The sequence below is a fragment of the Macaca mulatta genome, chromosome 15 (genome assembly GCF_049350105.2).
Source record: "Macaca mulatta isolate MMU2019108-1 chromosome 15, T2T-MMU8v2.0, whole genome shotgun sequence".
Taxonomy (NCBI): domain Eukaryota; kingdom Metazoa; phylum Chordata; class Mammalia; order Primates; family Cercopithecidae; genus Macaca; species Macaca mulatta.
This window is the reverse complement of record NC_133420.1, coordinates 97,469,107-97,489,075: the sequence shown is the minus strand read 5'-3', so window position 1 is coordinate 97,489,075 and position 19,969 is coordinate 97,469,107. Positions and strand designations below refer to the sequence as shown.

The 19,969-nt window shown below is 40.1% G+C and overlaps 1 protein-coding gene across 2 annotated transcripts in view; it reads left to right on the top strand.

Annotated features, from left to right (window-relative positions):
• SMARCA2 (SWI/SNF related, matrix associated, actin dependent regulator of chromatin, subfamily a, member 2) overlaps positions 1 to 19,969 on the top strand; it is a 222,486-nt gene that overhangs the window by 7,397 nt on the left and 195,120 nt on the right. For both annotated transcript variants that reach the window (XM_077966143.1, XM_077966133.1), the window contains exons 2-3: positions 442 to 551; positions 6,859 to 6,945. The gene's annotated coding sequence lies outside the window, so the exon portion shown is untranslated. The remainder of the gene's footprint in view (positions 1 to 441; positions 552 to 6,858; positions 6,946 to 19,969) is intronic.

Sequence of the window (19,969 nt, the reverse complement as noted above, 5' to 3'; positions counted from 1 at the left end):
CTAATGGAGAATAACCAATGAGACATAGAAGTTAAGAAAAGAACACTGATAATGCAAATTTCCCAAGGAGACAAGGTAGAATAATTTCCATAGCACCAGTGAATGGCTGGTCTTTGATAGGAAAATTGTGTTTTGCTAGAAATGAGGACAAAGAAAAAGTGGATGCAGATATAGGTGGGCTTATGGGTGAATGGGCAGGGAAATGAAAGAAGCCGCTCCTGATAGCTGCTAGTCCCTAAATTAGAAGCCAGGTCATCCCAAAAAAGAGAAGATTGAGAGTTTTGAAGAGTGGAGAAAGTTTAGAACAGCAGCTGAGGGAAATGGGAGAGGCACATGTAATAGGACTGCTGAGTAACATTGACGGCACAACTGAGATTAGTTTCACTCCAGATTTATGATCCCCATTCTATATGGTTATGATTTTTCTTTTTCCTTCAGCAGAGCAGTGCTCAAGGAATGTTTACAGCTAAGGAGGCTCCATGGAGGATTGCCTGAAGGACATGAAGTCCATCCATCTCTCCAGATAGTTTAGATTATATCTCAAGATCAAGGTAAACCATCAAACTAAATACTTGAGCCATATTGTTTTGGCCCCTTTTACTATTACTCACTTTTACTGAATTGTATTTTGGCATGGGGCCTTGGCTTACATTGAGGGGCCCAACAAGAAACAGACATAGGCCTCTCAGCCTGGTTAGCATCGTGGAGGCGGTTCAAAAGGACAGGCACCAGCCTCGGTACCATTTATGTTCCATTCATGAGGCCACAAAGAGCCATTTCTTTTTTTTTTTTCCTTTTTTCTTTTTTTTTTTTTTTTGAGACAAGAGTCTTGCTCTGTCGCGCAGGCTGGAGTGCAGTGGTGGGCTCTCGGCTCACTGCAACCTCTGCCTCCTGGGTTCAAGTGATTCTCCTGCCTCAGCCTCCTGAGTAGCTGGGACTACAGATGCGTGCCACCATGCCTGGCTAATTTTTTGTATTTTTAGTAAAGACGGGGTTTCACCATGTTAGCCAGGATGGTCTCGATCTCCTGACCTCGTGATCCACCCTCCTTGGCCTCCCAAAGTGCTGGGATTAAGGTGTGAGCCACTGTGCCCGGCCCAGAGTCATTTATTTTAGACCCAAATGCCAGGAAACAATTGGTTTTTCATGAGTAATGGCAATGTGTTTCCATGTTTGTATGGTCTTGAAACCAGAATGCATGATTTCAAATTCAGAATCCATCATCTATTAGTTGGTTGATCTTGAGCCTATTAACTTCTCTATGCTTCAGTTTCTTCATCTACAAATTAGCAAAAATAACAGTACCTGCTCCATAGGGATGCAGTGAGAATTAAATGAGACAATCAATGTAAAAATGTTTAGCATTATATCTGGCAAATCATAAGTCCTTAATACATATTAGTTATTATTATTATCTTACGACTGATATTTTTTGTTTTATTTGTGTGTTTTGCCTTCATCTTCAGTGTGGTGTGCCTTTGTATGCATTAGTTTCCCTCTGGTTTCCACTTAATATTATTTTCCATTTGTTCTTTCACTATACTTCACTTATTTTTCATCTGATATTCACTCAGCATGGTTTGGGAATGAGGCTGAATATAACAAAGTAAACAAAAGCTCTTAAACCAGTCAATAACTATAAAGATTATTCTGTCTATTTTTCTCCTAGAAATAGTTTCAAAGATAGTAAAATGAACGTTCTTATACCACATTTGTATATGGAAATGAAAGTTTCCTTGAAGTCCATTTCACTTGATATTGACATTTCTTACAATCACTCTTGATCAGACCCCTACAGGGACTTGGCCCTGACTCAATATTTGCTCAAATACTTCTCACTGTGAATAAATAACATGTTACTTTAATTGCAGAGAGGGACAGATTATTGTAGCTTGAGAAGTAGCTAAATTTTGCAGTGGAATGAGGGCTGGATTTGAGGGTCAAAGAACCTAGGTGTAGACACCAACTCTGCCACCAGCTCTTTGCCATTGGAACTCACTGGCCTCATTTCTTTCATGTGCTAAGTAGGGTTAACAATCTTGATCTCACAGTGCGATTGTGAGAAATAAAGAAGAGGTTCTGCAAAAATTAGTTGAATCTTCATCCAGTGCGGGCAGTAGCATTCAAGCAATCATTCACACTTGTACTTGAAAAATAGGGCCAAATGACCAGGCATGGTGGCTCACGCCTGACGCCTGTAATCCCAGCAATTTGGGAGGCCAAGGCAGGCAGATCACAAGGTCAAGAGTTCGAGACCATCCTGGCCAACATGGTGAAAACCTGTCTCTACTAAAAATACAAAAATTAACTGGGCATAGTGGTGCGTGCCTGTAGTCCCAGCTACTTGGGAAGCTGAGGCAGGAGAACCACTTGGACCTGGGAGGTGGTGGCTACAGTAAGCTGAGATTGCGCTACTGCACTCCTGCCTGGGCGACAGAGCAAAACTCTGGCTCAAAAAAAAAGAAAAAGAAAAAAGAAAGAAAAACAGGGCCAAATGATTCAGTCTTTTTAATTATGTTTAAAGGCAACTTGAACATTCTTATCTTATTGAACTATTTGAAATATAGATACCAGGCATTTAGGAATATTTAGTCAAAAGCCAATTTAAAAAAAAGCTTTAATTCCCTTTTAAGAATATTCAGGAAATTTCATCTTGGTATCAGATTATCAACTTAGCCTGCAATGTCACAGGAGAAACATGAAAAATATCCCAGATTGTGTTCTCTGCTTTTAACTAAATAAATAATTGGAAAAAGCCCTGATATACAAATAAGTCTGCTTTATTTCCTGGCAGACTTGTTTTGTTTTTCTTATTGTTATTGTTGCTGGTTTTGTTGCTGCATAAACCAGTAAGCACACGCAGATGAAAGGAAGCCTTTGTTTTGTTTTAACTGAAGGTACGTGGGCATGGGATGGCTTATCCCAGGAGTTAATAGCAAAAGGGTTTAGGCCAATTCTTCAAGGAAATAGAAGCACTTAGTTTCCTAAACCCCTCCCACCTTTCAGGACCAAAGTTGAAAACCAGAGAATGTTGTGTTGGTAGGCCACTCCCCACCGCCCCACAGAACACCCAGAGAAATCAGTGCTGGATAGCACAAAAAGAGCCCAGCTACAATGGTTGGTCTTCAAAGGGGTTCATTTATTATATTGCTCAGTGCCCCACAGAGTTGCTCCAAGCTCATAACTGCCACTGATTTCAAAGAGAGCTCTGAACTTGCATACGCTCCACAAGGCACAGCGCAGGATGAGAAATAGGCTGAGTGGCTTTAAGCCATGTTCAGACATTTTTTAATGTTCATAAATGTCTTTGGCACCATCACATTCACATAGAAACCCACTTACCTCCTACTGCAAAGTGTGAAATAAAGCCATTTTCAAGCCTGGGTAGGGGATGGTCTGCAAATTGGGCTAAATCTTAAAACTGCATGAAGACTGAAAATAGGATTCACAAGCTAGAGCTCAGCTCTAACCAAACTGTTTCCAAGGTCGGGTCACTGTGACACTCTGCTCTGTTAGATACCATCAGTTCTGTCCTTCAAGGGTTAACACAGTGAACCGTGGTCACCTCAGTAGTTTCCAAATGACCCTGGAGTTAAACTAAAGGCCCATAGCTCTAAGCCATCAAAAACAGGTGGTCTACTGAAGGAGGGAAGCACTGTCTCAATTGAGGCTTGATTGGGATTCACCTGACACAGCCCTGGGAAACCTTGAGTTAGGGACTGGCATTTTTTTACCACACTTCTCTGCCTTTGGAGATGCTGAAGTTTATTCAGGGTGTTCATGGGAGATAAGGACCCATCAGAGGTGCTCTCTCTCCCTGAATGCCTGCAGAAAGATTAGCCATCTTCCCCAATTTTATTCCCGTGGTTGCCTGGTCACCAAGACAAGAGAGAGATCCCTTAGACACTCAGCAGTCACTTTGTATACTCCAGGAAGCCCTCTGGTAAGTAATTCTCCAGGGAGCCCCTGCATGCCTCCATGAGCACCTTGCTTTTGGAAGGGGCACAGAAAAAAAATGTGTCCTATTCACGTTCACTATTAAGTAAACATTAATTAAGTCTTGGGCAATATGTTATATTTGTTCCCATGTTTATTGAAAACAGAAAGTTATTTGGGAGAAAAGGAGTTAAGTAATGATTTCCAGAATTCCAGGGATGCGCTCTGGAAAAATGAAACCACACAAGTCTCTTCTCTAAAGGTCATTAAGAAAATGTTGCTAAAGCATTTATCTACTATAAGTCCTATTTATTTATTCCCTTAACAAATATTTACTGAGCACCTGCTATGTGCAGATGCAGTTCCAATTGCTGGGATACGGTGGTGAACAGGGCAAAAAAAAAAAAAAAATCCCTGCTCTCTGAGTTGGTGTCTAACTGGGGAAGACAGATGATAACAAAATAAGTAAGAAGACTCCAGAGTGTTTGATGAGTGCTAGGGAGACCATGAGCAGGAGTGAGGGCTCATGTCAGGACAGGGTGAGAGAGCGTGCACTTTGAGATTGGGTGATGCGGTGAGGGATCATTTGAATAAAGGATCCTGAGGGGAATTTACCTTTATATGCTTGTCTTTTTTCAGTTAGTCCAAATATCAGTAGAAAGTGACTGAGGATTACCTCTGAAGTCTTTTTAAAACTTAGAAGGTAAAGCCAGCTTGCCAAAAATGATGAGAAGACAGTGCAGCCCTGCTCTTGGGTCCTGGTACCACCTGGCTGTGCAGTGGCACAATCACGAAGTTGAGTTCCATGGAAAAAGGAAGTGTACTTGGTATCGTGTTGTGCACACAGTGAGTGCTCAATAAATGCTGTTCACTCATAGCTAAGATCCGTGGTCTTGGATTCAGATCTCAAAGTAATGTTTTTGACAAAAATGTTTTATATCTCTTCCAGCAACCTTTGAGTAGACATAGTATACCAGCAGTCCCCAACCTGTTTGACACCAGAGACCAACCAGTTTTGTGGAAGACAGTTTTTCCATGGACCAGGATGGCAGGGTGGGGATGGTTTCGGGATGAAACTGTTCTACTTCAGATCATACAGCATTGGTTAGATTCTCATAAGGCGTGAACAACCTAGATCCCTCACATGCGCAGTTCACAATAGGGTTTGCACTCCTATGGGAATCGAATGCCGCTGCTGATCCTACAGGAGGTGGCGCTCAGGTGGTAATGCTCGCTCACCTGCAGCTCACCTCCTGATGCGTGGCCTGGTTCCTAACAGGCCACCCACCAGTACTTGTTCGTGACCTGCGGACCGGGGACCCCTGATATAGACAGATGAGACATCACAGATAGTTTCCGGAAATTTATCAAGCCATATCTATTCGCAATACCATCCCTAAATTCCCCCACCATCAATGTAAATATCTTTAATCTGTCTTTACTTATGACTGTCCTCAAATATTCAATGTAATATGTTAATGAGCTGTCTTCATTTCTTCTATCACATTCCCTTTACTCTAAGAAGAGACATCAATGTGTACCATTAAACACCATGTATTTTTATCCTTTCACCCTTCCTCCTTCCCTTTATCCCTCCTTTTCTTCTTTCCAATATCTATGTTGTGCAAAGCATGGTATATTCCATAGGCCCCATCTTAACTACACTAAAAAAATTAATTATTGAACAGGTACTGCTAGATGCACTGAAAAGAAGAGTGTGGAAAGTGACTCAAGGTGAAGGGAGGATATATCATTTTCTTCTGTCTTTTGTCACCAATGTTGAGATGGCAGCTACTGCCTATCATATTTCCTAAAGGGGAATAGTGACTACCAAACTCCTCTTGGTTTTAAGGGTGAAGTTAAAGTAACTGGGATAAAATGAAATAAATTAATTATTGAACAGGTACTGCTAGAAGCACTGAAAAGAAGAATGAAAGGATGTGAAAGTCAATAGTGTTATATATTAGAGAAAATACATATTAGAGAAAATATGTAACACTACTGGCTTTCACATCCTTTCATTCTAAATTGAATACTGTATGTGAATACTGCTATTAATGACATTCCCTTCTACCTGTTGTGCCCAAGAGTCTACAAGTCCTTTTTACATGTATAATATCTCATACAATCCTCTAAACCTTTGCTTCTCAAATGTGGTCCTCAAACCAGCAGCACTAGCATCTCCTGGGAGTTACTGGAAATGCACAATCTCAGGCTCGGCTGCAAGCCTCCTGAACCAGACTGCATTACAACAAGGTCTTCGGGTGCTTTGTGCACACATAGAAGTTTGAGAATCCCTGCTTCAAATCATCCTGAAAGGCAATTAAAAATTCCCTTCCGCATTTTACAGATTAAACACACACACAAAAAACTCAAGTTTCAGAGATATTTAATTAGCAAGTAGGCAGCAGGACGTGCAAAGGCCAATATTCTTTCCACTACACTATGCCCCCTCTTTGGATGCTACTGGAAAAAAACTACCGCATACCTCTTTTGGGGTCTGACGTCACCGAGGCCAGTATTTCATAAGGAGCACTTACACAATAATTATAGCCTGATATTGTCCCCTGGTGGTAAGTAGGCCGATGCTAATCTCTTGCTGGATCATACATTCCTTATATAGGCTATTCTTCCCTCCTGTTGCCTAAGAGGCCTCAGGTTAATTACATGAAACAAGTTCATATTTAGAACGCTATCCAATTTTCTGTAATTACTTACCAAAGAACTGTTTCACTGGTTAACAATTTTTGAGGTTTCCATTGCAAATTTTCTTTCCAAAGCAGACTTTTAAGTGATATATCTGACCACCTTAAAATGAAAGGGAAAGGCAACTAACGTGTAGCAAGCATTTCCTTGTGTACCAAGCTTGGTGCTTTGTGTGTGTTATCTCTTGATCTTTACAGAGACTTATCCATTTTACAGATGTGGAAGTCGAGATTCAAAGATGACACAGGTAGCAATGCTGGGCATCAAGCTAAAGTGTCATACCACGCTGGCCTCTTCCTAAAAGTAAGTCTTGCCTGAATTAGCATGGAAAATGACTCAAGGTGGAGGGAGGATATATCATTTCCTTCTGTCTTTTGTCACCATTGTTGAGATGGCAGCTACTACCCATCATATTTGCTAAAGAGGAAAAGTGACTTTTTAAAACCTCCTGGTTTTAAGGGTGAAGTTAAGTAACTGGAATAAAGTAAAAACAGAGAAGAACCAACTAGAAGGACACAAACTGAATATGCAGAATCACCCAAAAAAGATTAATCAGCAGAGGAATGTTGCTGGGTAATATACTTTGAAAATGCCTTATCAACACCATATACATTGGCTAAAATCTAGACATATAATCTAAGCAAGACCCTCTAAACTGGTGAGTTTTAAATTCTTTATGTTTAACAGAGAAGCAGCAGGAGGCCGCCTTATTCTTTAAGAAAGAGCAGGAATGAATAGATTTCTCGCTGATAGAGCTGAGAAAGGCATCTCCTAGGCTCTTGCATCACTTGTGTTAATATGCAGGTCCTCAGAGCTGCAGCTTTCTCATGAACATTGTACTGGAACGTTCTCCTCTGTTCCTCTCTGGGAATCTGCAGACAGTTCATGTGGAAGTCTCTCTCCCAGTCTGAAAGAATTAAATAGAATATTATAATTACTCAGAGTTTAATATATGCTACAACTGTTTTTGCTGGCTTGGCGTTTAAAGATGCAAATGTTCCAATCGCTTCTAGAAACATGACATTATAAAAGGGACTACTGTAATTAGGAATAAAACTGTTCAGTCCTCATTAACCAGAAAAGCAGTTTCTAAACCCAGGGAGGCTCTACTTTTATTCCAAGAAAAGTCAGGAAGATGGCGCCGCAAGAGCCTAATAAAGATTTTGGGTCAACTTGTGTTCACTGCAATTGACTAGGATCCATGTGAAATGATTTTTAAAAGGCAATGAACAACAAATACTTCTAACAGAAGAAAACTAATCAGAGAAAAGCCTGAAGAATCATCTTAAGCACACTCTTCTTTAAAGTTTCACTATTATTTTATTCTTGATTGCCCAGATTCATTCAGCCTTAATGCATTGTTAAAGAGTCTGTCTTATTAGACAAGGATGTTATGGTAACTGGTTGTAAGGCTACTGTTCTCCTGGTTACAACATGTGACTAGAAAAATGCTTTCTTAATTGAGGCTTAGAGTGATAAGTCCCTGGTGACTCAAAACAGTTAAGGAGTGTGTATAAAACTGAGCACAGGCTAACCTTGAAGATGATGGCAGCCTTTACTTTGGTTCTTTAATCTCCACATCCATTTCTGTCCTGCCGGAACTGTCTACACCGACGACTCACTGTGGCATTAGTCATGGTAAGAGCCAAATGTGTTCTAAGCCTGTGCCTTTTTATACCTGTCAAAGGGAATTTGGTCACTGAAATCACAAGTGAGCCATGTTATAAGGTGTTTAACTGTGAGGTAGTCTCCCACATAGGACGAAGGCAAGAACATTTGGAAGGAATGTGATTTATTTATGTTCTCTGCATAGGTACTTGCAACGTGTCTGCTTCTGAGAAAAGCAACGTCCATAGATTGCAGATAGCGCATTATCTAGCCCTCGTTCTTTCTTTTAGCTGAAGTTCTTATCACCCATGTTTCAAAACCTAATTAAGCGATGGTTCATTCATAACTAAAGGACACTGGACAGGAATTAGGCTCCAGTCTCTTCTTTGTCACTAACCAGCTCTGTGGCTCTCAGCAAATTAGCTCTCCAGTGGGACTCTGTTGCTTTGTCTTGTAATAATAACAGCTCTATTTATTAAACACTTTTTCTGCAGTAGGGCTTTAATAAGCACTTTAATTGGATTAGTTCATTTAAACCTCATAATAACCCAATGGGTAGGTTCTATTTTAACCTACATTCTGCAGATGAGGGAGTTGAGGCATAGAAAGCCGAAGACTTTGTCTAAGGTGACACAACTTCGATGTGAAAGAGCCAGGATTTGGTTACGTTTCTGCTGAACCTACAGACTACATGTTTATCTTATTGCCAGACTACTCCACCCAAGAATTGATGGAGCAGGGAGATTTTCCTGCTCCACAAATTCTTAATTGTACTTAGAAATGAGTTGGCTTAGGCCGGGCGCGGTGGCTCAAGCCTGTAATCCCAGCACTTTGGGAGGCCGAGACGGGCAGATCACGAGGTCAGGAGATCGAGACCATCCTGGCTAACACGGTTGAAACCCCATCTCTACTCAAAAATACAAAAAACTAGCCGGGCGAGGTGGCGGGCACCTGTAGTCCCAGCTACTCGGGAGGCTGAGGCAGGAGAATGGCGTGAACCCGGGAGGTGGAGCTTGCAGAGCTGAGATCGGGCCACTGCACTCCAGTCTGGGCGATAGAGCGAGACTCCGTCTCAAAAAAAAAAAAAACAAAAAAGAAAAGAAAGAAATGGGTTGGCTTAACTCATGTAGCATGTCTGTGCTGCTATATGTAATTTGATTTTTTAATTTTTTAAATGTTTTCGTCTTGTTTTCCCAGCCAGAGTAAAATGTCCAGATGAGTTAGTGGAAAGAGTACTTTCTATAGGATAATGAGTGAGGTTGTCTGCCCTGATAAATTCTTTCCTTTATTAATAGAGATAATAATGCCTGGCTTATAATGTTTCGATACTTTAAGTACAAAATGGCTATAAGGTGGATAGCAGCACTGTATAAAGAGAATTCATTTCTAGTATTTTAAAATATTAGCTCTCTCAGGAAAGACTCCTTCTTAAACAATGTATTTGCCAGGTCATGACATGTTGTGAGATGCTAAAGTAGACGCGTTGATCATTACTTTGTGGTTTTTTCAATTTAGAAAAGAATTCTTAAACACACTGTTATTTATCTTCGCACTATTAATTAACGTAACAGGGAGAACAGTTTAATGGTGAATGTGAAACCTTTATTGAGTACCTGAATTTGTCCTAAATGTTATCTCACTGAATTCTCACCATTGCTCTATGAGAAAAATGTGAGAAAACCGAGACTCAGAGATGTTAGGTAACTTCCCTAGGACATACAGCCTTTTGTTGAGAACTGGCACTGAGTCAGAGCTTTAGCTCTCTCCAGAGACCAGAGTTTCTACCATGTCATACTGAAGATATGAATATTCATTAAGATTTTTGTGCTTAAATATCTGTGTGTGTATTGTTCATGGTTTATTAAAATATCCAACTGAATAGCCAACATTTTCATAATAAATATTATGGTGATAGAACATTACAACTTAAAATCATGAAAGTACATATTGGAAAAGACCTTAAAATCTGCAAGCTCAACAAGTGATTCATTGCTTTTCCAGCTGCTGCTTGAACATTGCCTGCAATGTGGAACTCACTGCCTCAAGGGCAAACAATTTCGTCTTTAACGCGTAGAAAGTGTTACCACTAGACTGTCCATCAGGCATCTCAAATTTAACATGTCCAATACTTAATTCATAAAGTTGTTTCATAATTTTGTTTATAGTCAATTGAGGAGCGGGGCTTACCAGAGAAAAGCGGGCGCTAATGAGGATAACATTATTCCATCAATAATTAACCACAGATGATATGTTAAGCATTCATTTTTATTTTATTACTAAGGCCAAAGAAAGAGGTCAGTAAAAATTGTTACCTTATCTCCTTGGGATTTTCCAAGATCACCTTGTTAGAGCTTAATGCTCCATTTATGTTAGAAGACAATTGCGTCAGTCAGAGTTCCAAGCAAAAAGCAGCCGGTACATTCAAAAGGGTTTGAGGCATGTTAATGAAGGGACATTTACAAAGGTATGGGCAGAGTTCAAGGAAATCAACAGAGTAGTCCTTCACCACTGCAAGCATTTCAAGGATAGCAATAGTAAAGAACCATTCGCAGCTGTAGGCATGAGAGAGTGAGGAAGGAGCAGGTTTCACAGGGCAAGTGACGATACAAGATGACACCCCCTCCCCTACCTCCAGAGAAACTGTGGCCTCAGGTGGAGGCATGCTGCCTGGAAACTCAACCAGGAGAACCGATACCCTGACCCCACTGTCTCTACCACCTGCAGAGCTCCTGTTGGTGGCTGAGTTCTCGCTCCTACTAATTGGAAGACAGAAGACAAAATTCCTTACTAACACGGCCCAGGACACAATATTACATGTCGTCCAACACATTACCTGAGTCTTTTCTCTTCCTACTCCTCTCTGGACACTTATCCTTACCATATTCTCCCATTTCTATCTCCTAAATCAGCAACAGGAAGGCCAACTAGTAGATCACGAAGGGAAATAATAATCCTACAGCTCTAGGAGGTTTTGCCATGTGACACTGTTAGCATGTATCTCTTGGATTGTACAAATTAATTCTAAAAAAAATTTTATGACCTCTCTTCCATATTTTTGTATCATAATTAGCAGACCAAACTGGCTGATAGGCATGTATAAATTTTATACGCATACCAATGTATATTTAGAGACTATTTAGTGTTCGCATATCAAATAAACTTTTTTCTTTTGCTCTGATTCCTTTGTGAGACTTATCTAACTGTTCTTTGTTAAAGCCTTTATTAAGCTTTAGACACTGGTAATGTAAGTTCTAATCTCTGAATTACTATTCTAATTGCTTTACCCTATCCCCAATATCTTCAAAGCCTTGCCTTTCGGGAATTATGTCTTAGCTAAAAGTTTTCTGAGACCAAAATTTTCTGAGCAAGCAGTCTCAGAACCAGATTTTCCAATGGGATCTGCTTACATCATTGAAGATAGGAGGTCTGATAAATATAATTTATATCAGACAAGCCAGGTACATTGCAAGAAAAAAGGCCATCCTTTATTTTATTGTAGAACTCTTGAGCTGGAGTTGACACACTTGAAAGACAAGTTCAAATAAACTTTTGGACCCATTTTTCTTGAATATTGATGTGACAGTCTCTTCATAGGTATTTTGAGCTTGAGATAGCTTTTTAAATTCATTTAAATCACATATTGGTTTACCCCACTGTGCACATTACAACAGATCTGACAGTGGAACATCAGTCAAAACCGACACATCTTGGTGATAAGAATGACAGATTTTTGGCTGGGCGCGGTGACTCATGCCTGTAATCCCAGCACTTTGAGAGGCTGAGGCAGGCGGATCACGAGGTCGGGGGATTGACACCATCCTCGCTAACACGGTGAAACCCCGTCTCTACTAAAAATACAAAAAAAAAAAAAAAATTAGCTGGGCATGGTGGCGGGCATCTATAGTCCCAGCTACTCAGGAGGCTGAGGCAGGAGAATGGCGAGAACCCGGGAGGCGAAGCTTGCAGTGAGCCGAGATCGTGCCACTGCACTCTAGCCTGTGCAACAGAGCAAGACTCCGTCTCAAAAAAAAAAAAAAAAAAAAAAAAGAATGACAGATTTTTATGCGCATGAGCAGAATGAGGGCAATATTTTGTCTTAAAAAATAGCTAAGACATCAGCAAGTTAGGCAGTGAGGTCTTCAGAGCTCCATAATTCTGTACCATGTGTTTATTTTTACCCCTTGATGTTAGTAGTGTGGCGGGTACACTGAGAAGTAAGCCTTTTAAAGTCATATACTTTATTCAAGTATTTATTGAACCTCTTCTTTGAGGTAAACATGGCAACAGAGGTGGGACATGAAATAAGAAATAAAGCATCATCCCTCTCCTTAAAGAACTGGTAGTTTAGATGGGTGACAGTGTCACAACAAAATGAGGGGAACTTCTGGAAGCAGAATGTTGTCAGAGGCTCTGTTCCAAAGGCGTCTTTTCATTTGTTTAGTGCCATAGTCACTAAGCAGGCAAGTACCCATGAGACATTAGGTAAGAAGATACTGGGGTTATACATGTACCATGGGCTTAATAAATCACGACTATTGTGATTACCAATTGGTCCTGTCTCAAAAGTAGTATCACATGCATCTCATTCTCCCATCCTCATGACACTGTGTTGTCCAGATCCTCATTAGTTCTCAGGTTGAGCAGTTGCAACCGACCCCTATCCAGCTTCCTGGTTTAATATTCAAGATTACTTTCTATTTACTCTTCTTAAATCTATTCTCTGCCACCTTTGTAAAATGTGAATCTGGTAGTTACATTTCCCTTCTTAAATGGCTTTACAATTTCCCACGTCCACGAAGATAAGGTCCAAACTTGCCAATGAGCTCCACGGTGATCTGATTCCTGTCGATTGCTCCAACACCTTCCCATGGCCTTTCCATGGATCCTGCTGTAGTGACCTAAGGGTTCGCCAAACTCAACTTCTGCTTCATGCTCTAATGCCTCCATGTCTCTGTGCATGGTGTTGGTTTGCCTGGGCCAGTCTTCCCCTTTCCTTTTTTAACTCTACTCCTGTTCTAGAGGTCTAGCTCAATTTCTCCCCATCTCTATCACCACCTCTCAAACACCATCATCTATTTCTGCAAAAGCTTCCTAACTTCTACTTCACTCCACAACCACTCTTGCCCCTTCCAGTCCATTCTTGACTGCTAGGATAAAGATAACCATTATCCATCCCTAATCCTATCATCCATAGGATAAAGAGCAATATTCTTATCAGGGCCTATGTAGGGGGCCCTACCAGGCCCTGCTTGTCTCTCCAGTCTCATCTCCTCTTTATGCAGCTTGCTCCAACCACAACTACCTTATTGCATGTGCTTGAATGCCGTTGAATGTCATGTTTCCTCTGCCATAGGCTTTGCACATGCTGATCTCTCTTCTTAGATTGCTTGCCCACCTCTCCTACCCATTCCACAGATCTCAGCTCAAAAATTGCTCTGAGAAGCAAGCCTTCTCTGAACCTTAGTCTAGATTAAGTTTCTTTATTCTGCGTTTTCATAGAAAAGTGTTTCTTTATTTCATAGAATTCACCTCAGTCTGCAGTTGGGTGATGACTTGGTTAGTGTCTATCTCCATCCCAAAGTCAAGTTTCACGAAAGACGAACAGCATCTGTTTTTGTCCGTCATTGAATTTCTAGCCTAGCATAGTGCCAGTCACAAAAGGGGCACTCAAAATAATTTAAACAGTGAATCAATCAATCCACTAAGGCTCTTCCTCAGTTGCTTCATTTGAAAAGCCTTGATACCGTCATCACCACTATTATCTTATATATCTTCTTTGGAAAAATGTCTATTCAATTTCTTTACATATTTTTAAAGTGGATTGTTTTTATCTTTTTGCTGTTGAGTAGTAAGAGTTCTTTTATATTCTGGATACTGGGCTCTTACCAGATAAATGATTTGCAAATATTATCTCCAATTCCATGGACTGTCTTTTCACTTTCTTGATAATATCCTTTGAAGCATAAAAATGTTTAATTTTGATGAAGTCCCACTTACTCCTTTTTTCTTTTCTTGCTTGTGTTTTTTGTGTCATATCTAAGAAACCATTGCCAAATTCAAGATCATGAAAATTTACCCCAATGTTTTTGATCCATAAAGTTCTTTTGACTTTTAAAATTCTATAAGATAAGTCATTGCTGGTCACCTATTACACACAAAGAACTATTGGGATTTCAGGGGAAACTGGATATTGGAGACTCAAGCATCAGAATGGATAAGGCATCATTTTAGTGTTAGAATTAGGTCCCAAGATTGAAACTTCAGAAGTGCCAGGATGTGACTGAGTTATATGTAGACAGAGATTTGGGATAGAAGTCTTTAAATATAGATTCCAAGGTAACTTAAGAGGACCTCTAATTAAAACAGTTAAAGCAACATTCCAAAATACATAAAGGCAAATAATAAGCTCTGAAGAAAACTGGAAAAAATCTGACAAATTCCAAGCCTTGCTTGAACTAAAGAACACAATGCTATTTGTGTAGAGGGAAAATGTTAACAAATGCTGCATAAAGTTGTGGCCTGAATATAGAAAAAGTCATCCTAGATAGTGCAGGAAAAGGAAAAAACTTAGTTTCTAATTTAGCTCTAAGCAAGATAAGAAAAAGACTTGTCTGATACATAGTAAATGCTAAGTAAAGAGTTTGTTGGATGTAAAATAAAATTGCTGAAAGAATAATGGAATATCCTGTGAAGAGGAAATGCTCAATAATGTATTTGTTGAATTAAAAAAACTACTCATAGAAAATAAGTGAATTTGATGTGACCAATAGAAACGCTCTTCCACTGAGAAATGACATTTTAAAGTAAATTGTTAATCAAGAATAAGTAAATAACCACATTTCAGAGAGTAGCATCTCTGAAAAGAAACAAAAAGAAAGGAAGGAAGAAAGCAAGCAAGTAACTAATCTGTAGACACGATATTAGCAAAAAAAAAAAAAAAAAAGACAAAAAAAAAAACTGTCTTGTGAAAGATAAATTATTCTTACCACAGGGATACAGCCATTTACTATAGGAGGAGGAAAAAACAAAATCATAATAATAGTCTAGTGTTATTCTTATTTAAATATGTTAACTTAAAATAAACATACTATTTCCTCCTCGCTTCCCTGCTCTCCTGTCCTCTCCTATGGGCTCCTCTCCACACCTTTTCTATCTCCCTTTTGTACTCTAAATAATCTTTTAGCAATAACAGGACAAGGATACAGATATGGGAGTGATATTGTTTATTACCTGTGAACAGTAGTTTATACTACTGTTAATAATAGTGTATATATACCAGGTTTCTGTTTTGTTGAAATTAATTAAGACAGAGAAGTCAAATAATAACCCCTTAAAACATTCTATACCATAACCATGGTGGTGGTTTCAATACTCCATACATTTGTCAGAACTCATCAAATTTTACACTTAAGTACATATTATACCTCAATAAAGCTGACAAAAAGGAAATAGAAAGGTCAACCATAAGCAGTTTAATTGTGCAGGGAGAAGTGGCCTACTGCCCTCCAGCTGGAGAAGTGTTACCAAGCCTAGACAGTCCAGCAGGATGGCATTTACCATGCAAAAAGTAGAGAGATGTTATTAATAAGCACATCACAGAATTCAAATAGATTTTACAGTCTCTGATTTGGTCTTGGAAACCAAGTCATGTGCCTTAGCACAAAAATGAAAATGGCAGTAACAACCAGAATTCAAGGGATTTTGAAAATTATGAGCATAGGATCAACATGGTAAATGATAGAAATTTGACATTTAGCTTTCTGCTTAAAAACATTCTGGTTTTTAACGAAGATCAGTAATATAAAAATGGTAGATGATACCATCTCATACCCAATAGAATGGCTACTATCAATTAAAAAAATAAAAACCAGAAACCAGAAAATAACAAGTGCTGAAAGGATGTGGAGAAATTGGGAACCCTTGTGTACTGGAGGTAGGAATATATAGTGGTATGACCATTATGAAAAACAGTATGGCAGTTCCTCAAAACATTAAAAATAGAATTATGATACGGTCCAGAGATTTCACTTCCAGGTTTACACCCAAAAGAATTGATAGCAGGAAGCAGAACAGATATCTGTATACCTATGTTCATAGCAGCAGTATTATGTGCAATTGCCAAAAAATAAAAGCAACCCAGTATTTATTAACAGATGAAGAGGTAAGCACAAGGTTGTATACACATAAAATGGAATGTTATTCAGCCTTAAAAAGGAAGAAAATCCTGTCATATGCTACAATATACAAGAAACTTGAAGGGATTATGCTCAGGGAAATAATCCACTCACAGAAAGACAAATACTCTATGATTCCACTTACATGACATACCTAGAGTAGTCAAAATCACAGAGACGGAAAATGGAAAGGTGATTGCCAGTGTTGCTGTAGGGGAGGGGGAGACATGGGAGGGAGAAGATTGGAAGAGACTTCTGTTTTCTCTAGAGAGGGAGGAGTCAAGCAGGTGGCTTGCATGGGATTGTAGACTCCACTTTTCAATGTATCTTCCATTCCTCCAATGATAAAAGGAGGCGCTTGGTAATTAAAAGACTCCCTAGCTGTTGAACAGAAGTAACAAATAGCAACATGAGGAAAGGAACAATGAAGAAAGTGGCTGAGAACAGCGGAAGTTCACAAGAGCAAAGTTGCAAACCATTTTATAAGTGGGAGAAGGAAATGGTGAATTCAAAAGTTGTAAAACAAAGGAGTGACAAAACACCTGAGCAAGAAAGAGCAAGATACTCTACAGAAATGTGCTAGGGTCTGGGGTGTTTAGCTGATGAGCAGAGCTATTGACTGGCCAACATTTGGTTGAAAAACACCATGTTTTCCATAGGTATCCAATGTTTATTGCCTAAGTGTTAGTTCTGAGGAAACACCCAGCAAATTATAATATTCATAAGCAGATATTTTATAAGTAGAAGTCATGGATATGCCCACAGAAATCAAAAAGCAGAAAGTCACACTGTTCAGATTAATATATTTTGAGGTTCTTTTTAATGAAAATTCTTATTTATTTTGTGTCAGAAGAACACCAGGGAATAAAATTATTTTGAAAAGAGGCTAAGTGGAGTATAATTCATAGTCTCCCTCAAAATGGGGAAAAAAGTAATTGTATCCAAAAAAATTTTTATATCTAGTTATTTGAGGTGGTACTTAAGTCTTTCCTAAAATGATTATTCAGGGAAAATTACTCGGTTGGGATTATCCTTACTTACTATAACTCCTTTTTTTTTTCCTGGTACGTGGCTTTAAGCCAGTCCTCTGATTCTTAGAATGCTCAAAAAAAAAAAAAAAAAAAAAAAATGAATTAAGGAAAAGGAAAGAAAATTCAAATAAGTCAATGGGGCTGCTTGGCAGTAGTGAACATAAAGCATGTGATGAGGAAGGGGCTGAAATGAACTAAAAGCAAGGCAACTGCTTTTTTCAATAATACTATTTCTATCCTCCATTTCCATAGAAGAAAGCAAGCTAAAATGGTATAACAAAAATAGTGAATATTTATCAGACTGAGTGTATGGTGTGCCAAGGCCAGTCCTAAGTGCTTTGTATGTACAAACTCATGTAATATTCACAGCAACCCTGTAAGGAAGATATCAGTAAGAGCCGATTGTTACACTTTCAGGAATTTGGTGAGCCTGTTGGTAGCTTGAAATCAGCCATTGCGGCAATACTTACATCATGGAAATTTAAAATATGCTACAAATCAGAGACTTCAGGGTGAGAGCCGTTTGTTAAACATTTTCCAGAACAAAACCGCGACTGTCTTCGTTCACAGATGGGTAAACTGGGGCACAGAAAAATGGAGTGATTTGCCCATAATCATGCAACTAGTAGTTGGTGGAGTTGAAATTTTATCCCAGGCAACACCACCTGGGAGCCCAAGCTTTCAGTCATCATGTTATACTGCTTATGATTTGACTAAAATGCATTGGCTGGATTTACAAAGCCTGGGTCCCAATTTGGATTCATCTGCTACTCACTGTTAAAGCTGTCTGAGTCTGAAGACATTTCATAATAGAATGCTTCACATTTATCTTTGCTATATCATAAATAAAATATATTATGTGAAAATGCAAAATAAGCCTTCTTTTCATTCTTTTCTTTCTTCCCTTTTCCTTTCTTCTTCTTTTTCCTTCCCTTCCCTTCTCGTTCTTTCCCTCCCTCCCTCTCTCCTACCCTCCCTCTTTTCTTTCCTTCTTTCCCTCTTTTCTTTCCTTTTCCCTCCCTCCCTCCCTCCCTTCCTTCCTTCCCTCCTTCCTTCCCTCCTTTCTTCCCTCCTTTCTTCCCTCCCTCCCTCCCTTCCTCCCTCCCTTCCTCCCTCCCTTCCTTCCTTCCTTCCTTCCTTCCCTCCCTCCCTCCCTCCCTCCCTTCCTCCCTCCCTTCCTTCCTTCCCTCCTTCCTTCCCTTCCTCCCTCCCTTCCTCCCTCCCTTCCTTCCTTCCTTCCCTCCTTCCTTCCCTTCCTCCCTCCCTTCCTTCCTTCCCTCCTTCCTTCCCTTCCTCCCTCCCTTCCTCCCTCCCTTCCTTCCTTCCTTCCCTCCTTCCTTCCCTTCCTCCCTCCCTTCCCTCCCTCCCTTCCTTCCCTCCTTCCTTCCCTCCTTTCTTCCCTCCCTCCCTCCCTTCCTCCCTCCCTTCCTTCCTTCCTTCCTTCCTTCCTTCCTTCCTTCCTTCCTTCCTTCCCTCCTTCCTTCCCTCCCTCCCTCCCTCCCTCCCTTCCTTCCTTCCTTCCTTCCTTCCTTCCTCCCTCCTTCCCTTCCTCCATGGATTATGTCTAAGGTGCTGAGTAGGATGTATGTGAATCTTACGGGACTTTTGGCAGCATTTAAGGAGGACTGGAGTGTTTTTTCTCCCTAATGCTTTCTCATTATCATAGAAAGCAGAACAGCTGTGCTGACAATGGGCACCATCATCATCATTAATAAATATTTATTAAGCACTCCCTTTGTCCTGAACTCTGAGGACATATTAAGGTAGAAGATATGGTCTTGGAGCTTGTCAAATGAGTATCTCAGGTATTAAAACAAGTGGAAATTGTTCAAAAGAGAGAAGAGAGTAACCACAATGGGTGGGGCAGCTGGGGAAGCCTCGGGGAGTGTGATGGGGAGGAATAGAACAGCACCTGTACTAAAAGAAGCATAAAAGGGGAAGTGGGCGTTATAGGTGGGAGGAATGGTTTGAAGGAAAGCACTAAGGCAATTAACATTTTGGTGTTTGGAATAAATCGGTAGTAGAGTTTGGCCTACATAGAAGAAGAGGCTAAAAAGAATGGATTCCTGTTTGAGGAGGTCCTTTGGTGCTTGACTAAGGAGCCGAGTCTTCATTTTCTGAGCAGTAAAGAATCACCCAAGGTTCTTGGCTGGGTGTGGTGGCTCATGCCTATAATGCCAGCACTTTGGGAGGCTGAGGTGGGTGGATCATTTGAGGTCATGAGTTTGAGACTAGCCTGGCCAACATGGTGAAACCCCATCTCTACTAAAAATACAAAAATTAACTGGGTGTGGTGGCACATGCCTGTAATCCCAGCTACTCAGGAGGCTGAGGTGGGAGGATTGCGTGAACTCGGGAGGCAAGGGCTGCAGTGAGCCAAGACTGTGCCACTGCACTCCAGCCTGGGTGACAGAGATGCCCCTGAAAAAAAAAATCCCTCAAGGTTCTTGAGTACATGAAAGATGCATAAAACAGTGCTGTGAATAAGATTAAAGTTAGTCAGACATGTAGATT